Consider the following 20,813-nt stretch of genomic DNA (forward strand, 5'->3'; position numbering starts at 1 on the left):
ATTACACACAGTTAAGTGTAAACAACTGCCAGTGAACATGCTCTCCCACATAAGATATAGTTTTAAACTGGCAAAACTAAAATGAAAAATGCAAATAGTTCCAAAACTGAAAAAGTGCTTTTTGAAATAGTGCAAAAATAAATATTCATACTGTAACTTTCCTAGTAGTGACCAATGTTAAATTCTTCATTTAAGGAGCATTACGTCTACCGCACTCTGGATTAAAGGAGAAGTAACTCCGACATCCATTTTTAATTAGATTTTTTAATTTCCTTTCCTTTTTTTTTCTTTTTCTAACTCAAATGTATTCGCCGTCTGCCTGCAAACAAATACCGTTTCTCCTACAGGATACCATTTTGGTATAATATAAAACAATGTAGAATCAATACACTGCACTGATTTCATGTATTATGTGCCATAATCTGCTGTGCAAACACATTCCTATGCTTTGATTGCTTGCAGTGAATAGCTTCCAAATAGGTCAAACAAAACTGGAGTAGTTGAAGTAGATGTAATGGTGTAAAATCCCCGCTTCTTGACAGGCCAGGACACAACATTTAAGTACATAAAAATCAATAGAGTCTTCCTGTGAAAGCTCCTTTGAGTGCAGTGGTGTCGTAAACAATGCCCATTATTGGAGTGATATGAAGGCATTGGTTGAGTGAAAGCCCCTAGGAGCAGACGAAGTCCAAAAAAGCATGATTACTGCATAATGATAAGCACAGAATTTGGGAAATTTGTCCTTGAGACAGTGGAAGAAGCCATAAAGACAATAGGATCTTTGAAGAATTCATTGGTAGAGTGAAGGGATTTTGAAAAACAAAAATACATGGCACATGGCAGCCACATACATTATGGACTTCCATCGATTTCACATCGCTTAGAATTTGACAGCAGCATGCAATGACGTGACAGCTGCTAACAGCAGTCGGGCGGCTTTGAATGAACAACAAAACTCAGCAATATTAACTCTGCATGTGAATCCAGACAACAGACAGGGAGACTATCTATTAGAGAATGGATAGGGATGAAGCACAGTTTGATGCTCATTGGCATGGTAAATCAGATATTCAAAGATTTTTCTACAAAAGAGGAAAACACTGTGACTTCAAGTATAAATTTAGTTTTGACCAATCACCACAACTTTTCAGTGAATTGAGTCCCGTTTTGTCATTTCCAAAATGAAGTATCACATATATCTCATTAAGATGGTAACACTGCCTGCAAATCTTCCACTGCTATTTTAATTTGTTATATTTGTTTTATATTACCCAGGTGGTCAGTGGACAGAATGCCGGACTGCCATTGTGGAGGTCTGGGTTTGATTCCTCATTGTGGGTTGCATCTGTAATTGCATCCGGTGTAAAACCTTATGTATTATGAAGGGAAAAGCAGAAAGGGATTTATTTACTTTGTTTTTTATTCGTTAAATCTGCTTTTACTTGGAGCTTTTTTTCCTTTGCATATTAAATGAGTTTTGCATTCAATTATTTTCCAAACATAATATATTTTTATTTTCTTAGTTCTCAATTCTCAGTCATACGTATATTCTGTAATATTTATAAAACAGGTTTGAGGAGAATACAGCGGTACACATTCGAGCTAAGGATAGTAAGTCGTGCAACATTATATTACAATGTGTACTATGTGTAACCCACGTTACTATGATAGAGAACACTGAACATGATTCATATGGAAATTTAGTGAGCCAGGAATTATAATAAGAAAAATATCAACTCAAACGAAAGTTGATATAAAATTAGTGAGGAAAAAATAGGTTATTCAAAAAAATAATCGTTTGATTTAATTACTTTTCAAAAAGGCAACGACCTACAAGCCAATGGGAAGTTGCGATATTTCTCTCCCTTAACCAATGAGCGAGCAGGTTCTAGGCCATTGGTAGGATGACAGGAGCGAACCGGTCTTCTCTCTCTTTTACTTCCTCATCGCGAGTTAGTGAAGACGCAGTTTCTTTGGTTTGTCTGACAGTTACAAACATACTGCAGGAAAAAAAAAAAAAAAAAAACCCGGATTCAACTACAGTCTTTGTGCGTCATTGGAATTGTAAGTAAAATCGATTGAATCGCCACTAATTTAGTGGGGTCATATTACTGTACTGTTAATTTAATTTTTGCTGCGTCATCACCACAATCGGCCGTTAGGAGGGCAGCTCATGACAGCGCGGTTTGGCCAACCGTTAACTGCGTGCCACCATCACCTTGTTCTGGTGAGTGTTTTATATGACATGTTATGAAACAAAAGTATGAATATTAATGTTAATTTATTGTTTGCTACGTCGTCATCGCAAACTGGCTGTTAGGAAGGCAGTTTGTGGCAGCGCAGGTTGGCTAACAACCGTTAGCTACGTGCCCTCATCACCTTGTTCTGGTGAGTGTTTTATATGACATGTTAAGAAGCAAAAAGATGAATTTGAAGCATGATGTTAATACTAGCTTGGCCTGTTTAGGCCGGGTCTTTTATGCGGGAGTCGCCTTTCATTTAGGACATCGAGGGAGATCGCTTGTGAAGCATATATTTTTCCTTTTATTTTTCCGCTCTCGACCTGTCGAGCCACAGGAGTGGTTGTCGAAGGAGAGACCGGTGGCGAGCTAACCCAATTTTCGAACCTGAACTGGACACTTTTTTTTTGTTTCAGCTGGGAATCTGGTAGGAACTTTCCATAATACTCAACAGTGATTTACATGTGAGCTCACATAGCGTTTTGGGACTGGAATAAGACGTTGAAGGGAAAACACTTAGTGCACTTAGTAAAGTTAGGGTGTGTAAAGTACGTTTTTGGGATAAATTGAGCATTTGTTTCATGCATTTAACTTTTCTTTTCAATGTACATATTGTAAATATTTTAATATTTTTGTTTTATATTACACACAAAAAACCCACAATTATCTGTGTCTAGAGTTTTATTTGCTTCTGCCGGGTGCACGCTGTCTCCTGTGAGTCGAGTCTAGCTTCTGATGCACTGGTCCAATAAATAAACACATTATAATCAGACAACGTAAAGTGATACAAGGTAAACTTTGTCACTTGTTAACCACCGGGTTACATATGCATACTCTATTACCACGTGAGCCCTTATGAGCCAGCCCCAGGTGGTTTAAGTTTGTAATGGCAGGTGGTGACACAAATTACACTGTAGTAACATATTTATTAAATGTTTAACAATGTTATTTACAGTTCAATGCTAACCTAACTGACAAAAGGAGTGCCAAAAAAGACGAAATACTTATGTTGACATGTCTCATGCTCTCATAGTCAACAGTTTCTGAGTCCAAATCCAAGCTTTAACCATTATGTGTGGGGTTTGCATGCGCTCCCTATATTAAGGTGGATTTTCTCCAGGGACTCTGGTTTCATCTTTCCTTGTGGCTAAATGAGCCCATCTTGGAATACTTTCATGTATCTTTGACATTTTCAACCCATATATTGCACAGAGTTTAGACCGGTAGTAGTGGTCTTCATCTTGGAAATTCAAATTGGATAAGTTAAATTTCCTCTGTAGCGGTGGTGTTGGATGAAGGTGTGGGTGATCCAGGCAACAGGCCAGATGGAACTAAAGGATATCGAAATGTTGTAGAGGTGCAATCATGAGGTGTGTTGTGGTGAAATGGGTGCTGAGATGATTTTTTTTTTTTTTTTTTTTAATTCATACTTTCTACTTTCCATATTTCTTCTACCACTGGCCTAAAGCGAGAATACAAGGCATACTGAGGACAGAAGTGGAAAGTCACCCCTATGGCAAAAGGTGGAATGTGACTCACTTGATCCCACGTGTCAGAAAATACTGTAACCCATTACGTCGATCGCGATCTACCGGTCGGTCGCAACGCTACTGTGGGTAGATCATGGCATCAAAAAATATATATACAGTATATTTACTATTCTTTCTTTTTAATGTGCATAGCTTATTATGTTGCGTGAGCAACATATGCGAGCTACCCTTTAAGGTAGATCGCGGGAGGCTGTCTCATTGAAAAGTAGATCTTGGAGCAAAAAACAAGGAGCTGTAAACCTATAACTGATTTTTGCAAGAGCTGCGGATATCCAGACAGTTGAAATTGAAGAACTATATACTGTAAACAGAACTCCACTTTTCAGTTAACCGCCACCTGATAGGCAATGGATTTTTTTTTTATATGTATCTCAACAGCTTTGTTTTTAAGTGAAGCTCAGACTTTTCTTTTTAATTAATTAAAAAAATAAATAAATAACATTCCTCAACAGGGAGGTATCGAGAGTGCTTGATCCAAAATGTAAAGCAGCTGGATTGTTTTGGTGGCATATCAAAAGTAGTGCTCATGATTCATTAGCAGTTTTCACAGTCAGATCTATGCCCCCCTCCCCCATGCATCCTGAACCAATCCCATGATTCCCTATTATCAAAACCAAAAATAACACACTGAGGATTTATTATCCTGTTGGTGAGCCAGGCTTCATTTGCACAAGAGAGGCCTCAATCGTCATCCTGGCAATGATTTTGTTTTGATTTATGTACTGTGAGCAGTGTTAGGAGTGCATGCTCACACCTCTGCTTCCTTCAGTCTACATTGATGTTGATATGGAATGTGATAAAACATGGATGCTGATCCACACCGCCACCTTTTCTAAGCAGATATGTTCATTCATTATGTACGATTCAAAAATACTAATACTAAAAACTAAAAATAAATTTTGTTCTATTGAAACTGCATTTAATGGTCTGGCATAGATAGATGACAAAAACAACTAATTGTCTGTGTGTATGAATATATCATGAATGACCAGCAATACTAGCAGAGAGGTTTAGTAAACCATTATAAAGTAAACAATGAAAAACAGAATGATTAAATGACTAACAAAAAAACATTAATTCCCACAATCGCATTTACCATGAATGTTTTTGGGAAGTGGAAGGAAAGCGGAGTAACCAGAGAAAACCCATGTAGACACAGCGAGAACATTCACCAGGGAAGGCCAGAGCCTAGGCTTGAACCCTTGAAGTCAGAAATGTGAGGCATTGTGAAAAATAATTATCAACTGTGCCACTAGCGATTTGTCATTTACAATTTGTTCAATGGTATGGTTGCATTTTGTATCAGTGAATAAGTTTCTCGTTCCGATACTGCATGCTTTTCCTTTCAAGAAAAAATGATAATTGTTCCAAAAAAAGAAAAAAAAAAGAAGAAATAGAGATGCAAGTTAAAAGACTCTGGTTTCCAGTTATCTAATAATATGTGTAGGAGGTGTGAACATTTTATTACCCTGAAGAGAATACAATTAGTATCGGTAAGTCAGGCGACTTGGTATCCAGCCACCCATTCAATAAGTCTTAAACAAGTTTTTCAATTTCTCTAATCTAGTGCAATTCGAGCATGTTCTTTGACATATGTAATGATTCCTCACAATGCAACGTGCAAAAGCCCAGAGTTTGGGATACATGTTCATCGAGCATAGTTCATAAACACATACAATACAGAATGTCTTGTTTCAATTAACAGTGATACAATTACTGAGCATTATTTAATGAATGACTGATGTATTCTTCTTATGTCCAGACTATGCAGTCGAATATATATTACATTTGCGATCAAAACATAACAGTTTCTATTGTTTAGGTTAAGTCTTTGTTGATGCTGTGACTGTGAAAATCATATTTTCGAAGTAAAACGACTCACCAGTTTGAAAGCTAGTGAACGTTTCTTTGGCAGGTGTGGACAATCCTTTTATGAGATGGTGTGTATGTGTGTCACACCTTAACCCCCTTTTCCAGTAAATCTATCTTTTGTTTGTACCGCTTCCTAGAATGAAGCCTTTGAGCCAAGATGATTTAAATATGAAGTATATTCACAGGGAAAGGCCAATCTGGTGCTATTTCCCAAGCACATGCATTTGATTTTCTTTTAGAAAATGAATCATGCAACCTTTGTACTGATTCATTTATATTTATTTATTTTTACTATACTATCCATCCACTGATTATTGAACACAGAGTCCATCTTTTTTGTTATTTCAGTGAAACTTCAAACATGAGAAACTGGTTCAGCCCACCAATGCATAAAAGTAACAACCACAGAGAATAACCTGCTGTTTGGCTTTTAAATGCAATAAAGCTTGCAAACATAACACTTATATGATGTAATTAAAAATGCAGGAGTTGGGGAAAAAAAAACAGACACATTGCTGGTCTCCAGCCAAGCACTTCCGTGAACAAGTGGGAGGAGGTAATGCCTGAAATTGGAAAGCAATAAAATGTTATATGTTTAAGTGGTCTTTTGATATTAAATATTGTCACTATTGTAAAAATATGACAGCTGACCTCTGACATTTAGATATTATCAGTTACATACTTTCCAAGTAACACAAAATCATGATTGATCTAAAACACATTTTTTGAAAATGCAACCAATTGCATAAGGTTCTGTTAGGATACATAGCACTGGGTATTACTACAGCAGTAGTGATTTCATTGCTATGCCTTTAATTAAATTTAGGTAACTTTACAATGTTATGTTCTTAATCAGCATCTTCATGCTCGCAATAGCTTTTGGATTTTTGTCAGTAAACATTTAGCAATTTTTGGCAAATAGTTTGTTGTATACTGTAAAGTCGCTGTGGGATGTTTCCCATAATTTATTTTGTTTCAAAAAGGAAGGTGTGGGGGTGATAGCGGTCTTAAAAAGGGCTTTACTGTAAGTTACCACTTGCATCTCTCCATTTTGGTGGGTAAAAATCTTAAATAGCATTATTATTGGAATTAAAACAATATATTGAGACAATTCAACTATACAAAATAATTTGGCATAGCGCAGATGACGAGAAATGTGTCTTTAAATCTGCTGTTTAGCTCCTACTGTCATCATAGCGCTCCAGCGCCTTCATGGCTATGGAGTTACTAGGTTAAGTATTTAGCATTTGTGCACAATGGAGGAGGAAGCATTTTTCAGCGATTCTGGTTCAAGTGTGGATTTTTCGAACTATACTGTCGATCCAGGGGAAGTATGTGACATACAGCCATACATGTTGTATGTCGAGGAGGAGGAAGATTCAGAACGAGAAAAAGGCGACAAACAACAAACAGGAGGCTGATGACGAGCAGGCTGCATGGGCAGCACAAAATGTCATCATTGTTTTCGTCTCTCTAGTCCAATATTATAACAGAATATTCTTTTTCTAAGTATTGACTCCCCGACTGCTATATAAATTGTATTCTCAAAACTAATAACAGTCTTGTGCGAAATGGAATATTAAAAATGCATGTATTCAGTATGACAGGGCTAAATTACTGCATAATGGTCAAAATTGCTGACTTCTTAAACCTCTCAAACGGTATTTTATGCCACTGGAGTTAGTCCGGCTCTTGTCATTTCCCTGCCCCAGCCTCAGAGACGAAGGACAGAGCGTAAACAAAACAGGAGGCGTGAGAGCTAGGCTACATGCTAACCCAAACCAAGCGGCTCTTCCAAGTCTCTTCCTAGACTTTCGAATATGAAAAGTCACACAGAACTACCCCAACTTCTGTCACACATGGCGGCATTGGTTAGCCTCCGGCGGTGAGTGACTTTTAACATACTATTACAGCTGGTCATACCCCTGCTCCAGCAAGCAGTCCCGCCGGACCCAGGGCAATGTCAGCGAGCGTCCGCTGGGAGTGCTCATCGCCGAGGATGCAGCATGGGAATGAATCCCGAAAATGGCTCATTCTGGGCAGACAAACCGGCCGACATTGGGCGGCTTGTCACATGCCACGGTTGCCGGCCAATGAGGGCGGACACGCCCTGCTTCACTGCCCGACGATAAGATTTGTAATCCCACAAAATACAAACCACCTCCTTATTAAAATTTGTGTCATGATCCCAGTATTTGACATTATATAAAACACGTAGCCTACTCATCCTCATCCGTCCAATGGTCCATCAATTGTCGGACTTGTTTTGTCCATTCTTCGCGGTGAGCAGGATTGTTTGAAATGGTAAATGGACTGTACTCATATTGCGCATTTATCTGCATGGTTAACATGCCCAAAGCGCTTTACATTAGCACACATTTACCCGTTCACACACACATTCACACACCAAAACGTTCCTATTCAACAAAGCTTATGGTCAGGCTAGTTGAAGTCGGAGTATACTCAAAGTTTGGTCTAAGCTGCACTAGAAGCTATAAAGCTGGGGGAAGTACAGCCACTGAGTTCTATCTCCTTTTTCTCACTCTACCTACCACTTATCTTACTTTATTTCTATTTCCCAATGTTAATATCTAGTTGTAGGCACGGTGGCTGAGTGGTTAGCACGTCTGCCTCACAGTTCTGAGATCAAGGGTTCAATCTCGGGCTTCGGCCTTCCTGTGTGAAGTTTGCATGTTCTCCCCGTGCCTGCGTGGATTTCCTCCGGGAACTCCGGTTTCCTCCCACATCCCAAAAACATGCATGGTAGGCTGATTTAACACTCTAAATTGTCCGTAGGTATGAGTGTGTGCGTGAATGGTTGTATGTCTCCTTGTGCCCTGCGATTGGCTGGCAACCAGTTCAGGGTGTCCCCTGCCTTCTGCCCGTAGTTAGCTGGGATAGGCTCCAGCACCTCCGCGACCCTTGTGAGGAAAAGCGGCATGGAAAATGAATGAATGAATGCATGAATATCTAGTTGTCTAGTCTCTTCATCACTAGTCACCCGGTGTCCCCTTTCCCCCCTCCCCTCTGGGGAGGGGCTATTTTTCAGCTGCAGCCTCCTGACTGTCCGGATCCCTGGCTGGATGGACGTCCTCGTTGCTACCCCCGTCTCATCTGGCTAGATGGACCTCTTCTTGTTCCTTTACTCCACTGCATCTTTACGTACTGTAACTTCGCCTGCTAATTCCCATTAGCAGTCCTGGGGCTTCCTGTCTGTCCGTCCTGGGAGGTGATCTCTCCTGACTGTGGTACTCCCCAAGGTTTCTCATTTTCTCCTTGCCCTTTTTCCTTGCCGACATGGAGGGTCTAAGGATGGGGGATACCCAGGACTTGAATTTATTTATTCATCTTTGTTGCTTTATTTGCTGTTTCTGATTGTGTATCATATTGCCTCTGCAAAGCCCTTTGAGACAACATTGTTGTGATCCAGGGCTATACAAATAAAATTGAATGGAATTTAATTGAATTGAATTGAATGGGGCTGCTGCCATGCAAGGCGCTGTTAACCCATTGGAGGCAAATCAGGGTTCAGTGCCTTGCCCAAGGGCACTTTGACAGTGGGCAGTCGTAGCCGGGAATCAAACCACTGACCCTTCGGTCCAAGGACAACTCTAGCTATCAACTGCACCACGGCCGAAAAACCCAAAAAGGCTCACACCACTCTCCCTGGTATAGCAACAAAAGCCTGCAGCACATTGGGCTGATGTGATGTGAAAAATAAATTAATCCTCAAAATCAGCTGAATCAGCAGTCCTTCTGTATCCAATAGTATGGCTGTAAAGTGAAGATGATCTCATTCGCTGACGTCACACCCGCCTTCTTCCTCAATCCTAGGTTCTGGATGAAGGTCACTCATTTTCATGGCATGTGTTCAAAAAGTTGAATAAATATGTCGATTGCTTCCACACACATCCAAGTGGTCCATTTCACTCAGGAGCATAAAATACCGCATGTAATATGAAATAAACACGCTTAATGGTGTCATATGAACTTAAATGTCGTTTGTGAGCTACAGTTTCACTCAGATCACTGAGATATCATCTCAAATGAGCTGGGGAAAAAAAATTAAACGCCCTGTTTTGAGGTTGCCAAATCTCGGGATTCTAAAGCACATTTGCCAAGGCTTTCTCCATTGTCCCTAAGCAGATACTTGTGAATACAAACATCCGCCAAAATAGCATGACATTCCTCTGTTCAGTAGTTTTGACAATGTCTCTGTCGAAAGTGCGCATAGCTTACTGACCACCAAGAGCTTCGGGCTCAAAGTGTGATGTCACATGACGATTATTACACTGTCGTGAGGCCACACTTGCTTATGATTCAATTATTTGTATTCCTTATTATTCGTAGCTCATACAGCCATCAATTTTTTCCATGAGTGATGATTGCTCCAAGACTGCAAGGGAAGCTCAGCTTCCCCTAAAATGTCAAAGAATAAGTGATCAAATGTATACTGTTGTGTGTACGTCATTGACGAAATGTACACTACAACACCCTCAACTTTTGTTAAGAATTCAGCTTCTTCAGGTGACAGTGCAGATAGCTTTGTATTCAATCGCGCAGCTTCACAGTGCTTTAAACAGTACAGATGCTGAGTTGAGAATGCATTATTCTACCAAAGCGAAATGAGATAAATCATTGGCTAAATGCTTAGTTTGTCCCACCCATTGGACATTGTGTATCCCTAGCGCTCTATGGTCAGTGGGCGTGGCTCAGCTGGCCCCGACGCTCTGCTTCTCTGCCTAATAATTGGATGATCTTTCTCAGGCTGAATCCCTTTTTGATTGACAGTGAAATGAGCGAATCAGTGATCTTGTGGTGGAAACATCAGCGGGAGGCATTTTTTAATCTGCCTTCTGTTGTTCTGAATTGAACCGGAGACTTTCTTAACTCATTTACTCTCAAAAATGTATAAATATGTTCTATTTTTAATTGTTTCAGTATACGACTTTTACATTTTTTTTTTTTTCACAAGAGACATCTTTAGGCTCTGATGCAACTTGGCTCCAAAGCACAATGCTGAAAATCCATTTTAAAGAATTGAAACTGGCCACTGGAGGGCAGTAGCGTATTTGGTAAGACCCCCAACCCGATTCAACGGAACGAACGGCCGGGCCGCACGGCCGGGGTGCCGGCAGAGGACGACCAGGAGGTCAGGCGGTGGACGACCGAGCAGAACAACCGGAAGGACGCCCTGGATGCCAGGTGCTGCATGACCGAATAGAACGACCAGGACCACCAGTGCAGTGGACGATGCCATTGAGTCCGTGCTGTTTGCCGAGCAGAGCCCATGCCGCCGTGCTCGGCTGCTCGCAACCCCCGCTACCCTCCAGTGTCCCGCGACACAGCCGGAAACGCGCACGGCCAAACCAGTTAATCAAATGAGTTAATCATCCTAGCGACACTTTCTTTGTCAAAAATTACTCGCAAAAAATATTTTTTTTCTTTTGTAGCTGCTTGTGTTTGGAGACATCTGTCCCCTAGTTTCTGTCCCTACCAAGCACCAGGTGCGACAGAGCCACTCCACCATCACAAAGCACTCACAGGCGGACCTCCGAAAAGTCCGGTACATTTCAAGAAATATTCACTGATTGGCGATCGGATTCCGATGCCGCTTTGGAGTCCGCCATCTTGTTGGAGTCCGCTAGTTGGGTCTTCACCTTGAGTGACGTCACAACATTTCCAGGATGCCCTTTATGTTTCTTCCATGTCTTCATAACAGTTTTTTTTTTTCTTTTCTGCAATGTATTCATTTCAATGCATCCAGCTTTGTGAATTTTGTTATCCAGATGTACAGCAATTATTTTGCATAAAAGAAATGGGTCAACCAGGAGTGAAAGTGGCAAGAATTTCCCACCGCAACTCCCTGACATGAAGGTCGCCATGAGCCAGATTTTTTTTTTTTTTTTTTTTCAAACCTCCTAAAACCACTGAAATGCAAAGAAAACTGTGGCACAGGTATTCCTAAAACACATAAAAAAAAGATTTTCATTCAAAATTGTATTTTTTTCAATGGTTGGCAAAATAAAAGTTAGTAAAATTAACAGTTACCCGACCGCCATCTCCTAATTTTTATTTTCCATCATTTACTCACATCTAAATGCAAAATCTCAATGTTAACTACTTAAGAACATAGGATATACAGGTACATTAAATTTAAAGTTAATGTAAACATTTACTTTTTGTTTTTTAAATAACAAAGATAAAATTAACATACGTTCACAAAAATAAGTGCAAATGACATACTGTGCACAGTGAAATGGCATATATTTTAAAGATCGCGCAAACTTTGAGTTTTTTCAATTTTAAGAAAATAAATACTTAGCCTAACATAAATGAACAAAAATAAGTCAAAGGTGCACGGTGAGAGGCAATATGTTCTGATTCTCTCCATCAAAACAAATAAAATATAATAAGCCTGCTCTTTCATATTGCATCACTTCAACAAGCTTGTTCTTTTTTTCTTTTCTTTTTTTTCCTGCTCCAGAAAACGTGCATTTGAACCAATCAGAGCTAACTATCTCTGCTGATCACATGTCAGTATGTCAGCCAATTGAACGGACAACTGAATCCAGGGCGGTTTGCTTTGCTGAGTGCATGCACAAATTTACGTGACTCTTCATCATCAGACTCAGATAACTGCTGCAGCTTGGGAAACCTCTGTGCCGTTCGTGGAATAAATAGTAAATATCTGTTGAAACTAAGCTTGAGAACGACAAACTGATACGACCGGATATCCGGTTTTACAGGTGAGAGATACAGATGTATCGATAGTAAAGTTACCTTTCGACAGTAATTAGCCATTAAATATTCAATGAAACGATAATAGAGATAGAATTCGGCTATCGCGAGCACAAGAATCAGCTTCTAATGACTAGTTCAAAGCATTGCTTAATACGATAGTAACTTGGCTATTAACTTTTACTTCACATGCTGCGCTTGTGTCATTCGCCACACAGCACACTTAGATCGAGACCACACGCATGATATAATATGGACAAGCACTACAAACAGTCGTGGTTGCCTCAACTTCCCATCCATTTCGGCAGAACCGCTACTAGTCGCCGTCATTACCCGATCGTCACGGGCGTGTCATAACAACGCGAGAGCTAACAAAGCCACTGCAACGCACACTCTGTAGCGTTTTCTTCACAGCCCAAAACGAAACTAGTAGTGGCAACGAAGCAACATGCTAAAATAATGGACAGTGCGATCACCGACGCTAGCGACGTGCAGCGATTGATTTTCAACGCTCCCAGGAAAACAAAAGTCGGACTTTGAAGTGATGAAGGCAGCCAGATCTGTTCGCATGGGACAGAGCTTGTGTGAAGTGTGGAGCGGTACAGAGATTGTGAGTTTTTAACCCTGAAAAATAGATCTCTACAATGGTGGAATGGGCGGCATATTGTTTCCACGAAACGCAGTCTACTTAAACATGAACATGTGGATTAGTTGATCTTCCTCAAGAAAAATCTGCCCTTCAAAAAAGATATGGACAGTGATGAGGAATAAAAAATGAGGACGCACAGGCATAAGTGAATGACTATGACTTTGCTGTGTATCAGGTTAAAGTAATGTTTATTGACCTGTCTGTCTAAAATGCCATGTTTTTATTCCCCCAATTATACCAGTCGTAAAGCATAATTCATTATTTATTTATGATAACACTAGCAGGTTTTTTTTTTTTTTTCTAGAGCTGCTGCATAAAATTAATATTTTTTGTTTGTAAGATGTTTACGTTGAAAGTTTGCACTTAAATGACTTACCTCTTGTGTTAAAAACACCAGGAAATACAGTAATTGAATTACTGCACTTTATTGGTGTCTGTCACTGGAGTTTTATTTTATTATCAGTCCCATCCAACAAAATGACGGTCATGTAGTAGGCCTTATTTATTTTATTATTTTTTTCATAAAAAAATAAAACATAACATTGGTATGAAATTTTGTTGTTTAATTTTGCTATATTAGAAATGTAGTCTTTTTATATGTTTAAAATGCTGTACAAACACACAAAACAAATATTTACTATCGTATCATTTTCACTTTATCGAACCGTATCGTTCTTACACTGTATCGAATCGTATCGAATCGCTCGGCCTTAAAAATGAATCCTTTTTTAATCGAATCGTAACCTCTGTATCTAGATACATATCGAATCGGCTTCATGACAGAGATTCCCAACCCTAGTGGAAACGGATTACGCTACACAAGCACTTTATTATGCTTGTTGTTAACACTTGTTTATGTAAATCTGATGTTGGTAGATTGTTTTCGTCATGGAGATGAGATGGATGTGTGGCAGCCTTGCAGTTTTTTTTTTTTTTTTTTTTTTTTTGTACATAGGGTTTTAACAGTTGCTGTCATAGTTTTTGGGATCAAAGCACTGTATACCAGAACGGTGTTCCAGCCCCGAATCTTATTCCGGTACGGTGTTCCGGACCGTTCCAGCCCACTTTCACCCGCTTCATATATATCTCATATATATTTTCTATAAGTCACAAACAGTGTCAAGTATAACCGATAATGTTTTACGTCCTTAAGTGGAAACTCTATATCCATCCATTCATATCCAGAACCACATACATCTATATCTTCACTTGGGCAGTCAGTATGTTGCTAAGTGTCATGCGATTGGAAGGCTCCCTTCCAACGGGCTGACTTCCTTACTGCTTAACATCGCAGGTGTAAGAGTTCTGCAATTCTTCAAGCTTGGATTATTTTGATGAACGAGTCACAAACAATGCTATCAAGACATCATTTAAGAGTCTTAAACTTTAGGAAAAATGCACATAACTCGTTAAAGACACGAGTTTTAGGCTTAGTAGAAAATGTGGAGATCATTGCTCTTCAAAGAGAATCAGTGATTTGTAAAAGAAAAAGTGGCTTAAAAGTATGACAACTGTAGGAGGAGCCCTGGAGCTTATTCTTTCTCATTATATGGGTCATCTTCTGTTTTCCCATGACAACCTCTGAGCCCTGCTGTCCTGCTGCAGACTTAATTAAAAAGGCAAAGAAAAACTCTCTCAGTTTGACCTGAGACAGAAGAGGTTAATCACTGTCACAGATAAAAACAAACTTCAGGAGCGGCCATTTTTATCGATTGCATTTTGTATGACAATAAATCATATGTCACTATTTTGCTTTAAAAAATTATGTCCTTTAGGCAAATGAATGATTCCCCACTTGCAGCAATAAAAGAGAATAAAGGCACTTGAGTGCTGAGTGACATTTCAATTAGCCCCATGTCCTCCAACACTAATAATCAGATTGTAAGCCATGCAAAGGACAAGGCAAGCCATTAAAATATCTTTAAAAACCCTCAAGATTTACAATGGGCTGTAGATTTTGCTTGTATTGCATGACAGCAAGGGTTCCAAACCCCCACCGTCCGCTTACCCATCCGAAGATAAAATTCACACTATCTTGCTGTAATTGGTAAGGAAAACTGATTTACCAGTGTCGGGAATACTTTGCATGCTATTTAATTTCATTCTTCAATTCCAAGCCTCCTCATCCATTCTGATTGATGTTACCATAGACTGGAAAACCATATTACAAAGGCTCTAACCATACTATTAGACATGCCGAGCTAAATATCTTTACATTTGTGTTGACACTCAAATGGACATTGACAAGACCTTGGCCTAATTTTAAAGCAGTGCTTTAGAAGCAATATTTTATCACTGGACTAGATTTAATTACAATGAAAAATTAAAAGTCAACCACAATGTAATCACTGCTCAACTTCAAATCTGTTTATGTTGTAGCACTATTTTTGTTAACTGAACTGTAATGGACTTAGAAATAATCTGTTCTAAAGTAAACTGTAGCCACTATAACTCCATTGCAGATGTGTGCAATAGTCCAAGTACCATTTTAACATTTTCTACTAACAAAAATGAAAAGAAATAAGGTAACTAATGCTTTTTTTTTTTTTTTTTTTTTTTTTTTTTTTAAACCTCTACTGTATTTAATATAATGCAAAGATGAATTCAGGCTCTTCAGGAAAGGTTGTATTCTCAAAAAAAAATATATGACTGTTCCCTTTAGTGAAATGTGACCAGTTGATTTGGTGTCATTTGGAAAATCTTGTTAAGACATTTGAAAAGTACCCTAAAATGTCTTGATGATATTAAAAATTAATGCCAATACATCAGGTGAGTTTATAAGGTCAAAATGAGCCATCCTGTCTAGAGGGTCATTTTAATTCATTGTTGGTCAGTCTACTTCAATGTGTGTTTGTATAAATGTTCTTTTAGGTCACATGAACAGAGATATTGTACGTGTCACTTGAAACTGCTTAAATAGACAGTCAAAAATGAATACTGGTAAAAGGCACATCAAGCTAATTTTCTACCAACATCTGTTGTGTGCAATATAGGCTGTATGTAATCCGAGGTGTACTGCACACATACAGATTTATTACAAGACTGACTTGTCTCTCTGAAAGACCTGTATTATAATTATAAATTATCTTAAGGACATCATTTACTGTAACTGTTCCACTCTATAAATCTCTACAACATTGCGTAGAGTATTTATGTTCATATTCCAGTATTCTTCAAGCACACACTTACATGAGCGGAGCACCTGCAAAGTGTTCGCCTAAGCCAGTAAATAAAGACAGGAATTCTTTTAACGTGGTCAAAATATTTACATGGTGGCTTTTCATCTGATTGATGATATACTACAGAATACTACACAGTGTTGTTTTTGGCAGCCCTATTAAATGTAGTCTTAGTCTTTGGGACGAAAATAGTTATTAGCCTTAGTTTTAGTCTCATTTTAGTCGACGAATATTCAAACAAAGTTTTAGTTAACGAAAACTGAAAAAATTTTAGTCTAGCATTAGTTGACGGATATACAAGGTTTTAGGTATAAAGAAATAAAGGTTTCCAACAATTTCGAATGAACATTGACAAACAATAAAACACATTTTCACAACACTGCCTTTATTTTGGTGAAATTTGCACAATGTATGCAGTAAAATACAATTCCTGCTGTGCAGGGAGGTACAGGTCATATGTAGCTAACAATTTATGAAGAACTTAAGGATGCATACATAACATGTTTGGGATTTGAAATAAGCCAAACCCTGATAACTTTAAAACAATACAGTACTAATAACAAAGTCCTAGCCCACTCAGAACAGTCTCAGTCCAAACGGCATACTGCAGCAACACGTCACTTTTGCTAGATAATATTCATGATATTAGCAATTGTTTGTCCCTAATACTAAATGCATGGAACGAGTGTATGAATGAGATGTTTACGAGCTAAACGTACCAATTCGTCTGAAAATGGTGTCCCTGGTGCCAAATTCACTGGTAAAGATGTGTAAGAACATACAAATGTTCAGTTAAAGAGAGGTCTTGAGTGTGGAGATCTCAAAAAGATGGGAAAAAGAGCCGACCTGACACAGAGTTAGCTTTTTTATCAACACCTTTTTCTTGTGTGCATTGCCTTACGCCAATGATAATGACATTGTCCTCTTTCAACAATTTATCCTTTACCAGCATATGCCCTGTCTTTCTTATATATTATATCCTCTCCTTGTCTTACGTCTCTGACCATTCTTGGGGACAATTTATATTGCTATTTTTGTGTAGCGATCGCAAATGCTACTCATTGACACCCAATGAACACTTTTAATTCTCTTAATTCTATAATTTATTTACACTTCCCCCTCACTAAACTTTTTTTCAGGTCATTCATGTCAAACAGAAGCAGCACGGCAAAACGCCACGCTAAAAAATACGTAAAAATATCAAACTGGCTTATCTCTTCGTCCTCTTTAGGACCATGGACCCCAACAAAATTTTTACTGCATATGAAATGTGAATGGCTTCACCTTGCTGGCGTTAAACTGGTCTTTTCAACGTCAATGCAAGTTGAGCCATTCTTCACATTTTTTCCTCTGAGTTTCTGGTTTTGGGAAACGTATGAAGAAAACATCCTTCATATGGTTATGCCTAGAGACGTTTCTACAAGTTCCATAGCAGGAGTGTTTGATCAGCATGTTCTTTTTTTTTTTGAAAGATTACCGGAGAAAACATGCAGAAATAACATGGATTGTATGCGAGGGCGTGTCTTATATAACCCACTTTGCGTTACGATGGCAAAGTCACGGTCTAAAAATAGCATTTGTGTGGTAGACTATTGAATTGCATTGCAGTAACTCAACTATGGAAGCAGGTAGCCCGGTACGCCCAATCCAAAGAGCAAGCGCATTTTCTTCGGCACATTGTTCCAACGTGTCTGGCTTGTATTCCGATATTGTGGCAAAAGCTGCTGTACTACACAACTGTATCCTGTTGTTCTTCTTCTTCGCTTTAGGCATTTTGACCTCAGGGATCTTTATGGGGGGAGAGGGATGTATTTAAAAATCCATTTGAAACATTCAGCATTATAACGTGACAAGAGTATGTGAATATTTATTTACAGTAGTATGCATGTTGTAATTCAACACTTACAACACATATTGGCTAGACCATGAAAACGACTAATGTAAAGATTCTGTAACGGGCCTGTTTTGTCTTTGTTTTATATTAACTCATTGACTGCCATTGACAATGTTAGCCGTCGATTTAATTAAAAATGGGATGGCTGGGAAGAATGTTAATATTAACTGCCTACAGTCTTCAAACTGACTACATCACAGCAGTAGAATGAAAAGAGTCAAACGATTGGACGTCTTTTACAGTCATGCCACTGAACGAGTTAACTATCAATCAAGAAAAATAAAAAAATGTTCTCCGGTACAGTTATGATAATCCCATTTAGCACACAGCAACATGCTTAATAAACATACAGGTCAATTTAGATTTGCTGTCATTTCAAACCTAAGGGGAACAGCCACACGTATTTACACTATGTTTTAAACAGTCCAAGTACAGGTTAAAGCGCGTGCCACGTGATCAAATATGGCCATTCCCCATAACATGAGGTTAGCAGGCTGCACATTGTTTGCTTTCAAAGGCCTTTTAATAATAGCAGCGCAAATAAACTAAAATATTAGCCAAAACTCGGCACCCCATTTACACCAAAAATGTGAAAAATACATGTTAAAATGATAACGGACCATTTGCTGAATAAAACTATAGGTCTACGATATCTTAAAATGACTTGTAACAACTTACCTTAGCATTAATGCTAATGTAATGCAGCATGTCGAACTTTGAGGTGCCACTTTAAAGTTGTAGTATTTTTTTCCAACAAGTATGTGACCACACTTTTCACCTTAGTCTCCCAAGGGGACAGTGCATTGCGTTCTTTTTTCGGTCAGATTATAGTTAAAATGCTTAAATGATGTTAGATCACCGCTCATGTGCACTCTCTCGGGGGGACGGTGGGGGCGTGCGCAAGTCATGTGAATGACACAAAACACGGCTCAGAAGCAGGCTGACTAACTGCGAGCACAAAAAAAAAACTAAGGAGAATTAAACAGAACTGCAATATAAATAAAAAAAACAGTTTTACAAAAGTGCAAAAGGAAAAAGAAAATTTCCTTCAAAGTTCAAAAATGAAAAGCAAAAATCCCCCCCCAAAAAAAAAAAATAATAATAATTTCTCATTCTGAAAAAGTAATTTTCGATGTAAATTTGGAATCGTAATAAGCATTATGGACAAAAAAAAAAAAAACAATTTACCCATATTTAAATCCAATGATGTTCTAATTACATCAAGGAGTGTTACGATTAGCAAATAGCTCAAATATTTATAATTCTTATATTACATTATTACAAATTTTACAATCTTCCCAGAATCATTAATCCCATTTGGCGTAATGCCAATATTTGCTTCATCCCTCTAAATTGTCAGCTCCGTCTTTAATAATTTGTCAATTAAATTTTGCTGTGGCCTGTCTTGACGAAATTGGTCACTTATTTCCTAGTATAATTTCATAACAGCAAAAATTGCATAAATTATATTTGTCTTCTGATGTCAGATACTCAAATCGATAAAGATATACTGTTGTTCTTTGGGTCACAGCTGAATTCACGATAACCAATTTTATCAACATGTGATCCAAAAGTGACACTTTCGTAGTTTAATAGTCCTAATGCGGAGGCTGTAGGAGACTCTCCATATTCTTTTCTGAGTCAAATCATTGGCTAGAGATTGATTGTCTCATCTATGACTTAACTAAAACAGCAAGGGACTTGAGCCTTCTCAGTTTCCAAACCTGCATTAAAGGGCATTATCAATTTTTCACCGTCCTCTTTAAAATATTTTATCAATGCTATCATTTATCGTATAATTTCTTCACCAACCTATTTCAATCTTTGGTCAAAATTTACAAAACTACTGTTATTCTCTTTTGGTTTTGGGTTTCTGGACGGTGTTGGAATTGCCAACATTTGGTGATCAAGCAAATGCCGACATGCCAAACCCGCCAAATAAAACTAATTTCATTGTTTTTAAGCAATTAAAAGCGGCTTTTGTACTTTTAAAGCATTCTATCGGTTCCCATCAGGCTCGCTGGTTTATTTTTCTGTAATGCCGCCTCTTTCCACTTTATCAGCGTTTCATCACAAATTCTATTTCAGTAATCATTTTTTTTTTCATGAGACTGTCAATATGATATAATCAATGATAAAAATGGTCTTGCATGTTGCCAGCCCCCTTGTTTTCCTTGGTCAAAACAACAAGGGGGCCCCACGCAAATCGGCCTGCGCCCCCCAATGTTGAGCACCATCCTCTTTTTTTAATCAGATTGCGCAACTCCAGGCGCCATGCCAACGGGTGCCTCCCTGAACGTTGACAGAACAAAACAAAAATCAAAACAAAACGTCCACCTCCTTTAGTAAGAAATCACACAGCAACATAGGCTTAACATTAAACAACAGCAGTGGTTGTCCACACCGGCTTACCCATTTTAATTGCCATTTTTTCTCATCATAGCCAATTTTAGTGCAATCGTACAATCATCCACCTCGGGTCCCTAACCTATACCTATGCCAGGCGAATCTACTCATGGCCATGTCATTTCCTGCTTCACCGTGAAGCTATGAGGCCTCACACCCATATGCTTTTTGCTGTTGGTCGTGACTCCAACAGCGGCCTTGAACCGTAATGCTTGTCGGATGTACCCACGATTTCCAAAATCACAAAAAGGTTTGTTTAGCGACGCCGTGAAGTCTCTCCCG

At 38.7% G+C, this 20,813-nt stretch overlaps 1 long non-coding RNA gene across 1 annotated transcript; it reads left to right on the forward strand.

The window, feature by feature from the left end:
- Positions 1–1,853: 1,853 nt before the first annotated feature.
- LOC130917017 (uncharacterized) lies at positions 1,854–9,657 on the forward strand. The gene is made up of 4 exons (XR_009063402.1): positions 1,854–2,064; positions 2,163–2,227; positions 2,321–2,388; positions 2,468–9,657. It is a non-coding gene; the product is annotated as an uncharacterized LOC130917017 (long non-coding RNA).
- Positions 9,658–20,813: the final 11,156 nt, after the last annotated feature.

This window comes from Corythoichthys intestinalis, chromosome 6, assembly GCF_030265065.1.
Source record: "Corythoichthys intestinalis isolate RoL2023-P3 chromosome 6, ASM3026506v1, whole genome shotgun sequence".
In the NCBI taxonomy this organism is placed as follows: Eukaryota; Metazoa; Chordata; class Actinopteri; order Syngnathiformes; family Syngnathidae; genus Corythoichthys; species Corythoichthys intestinalis.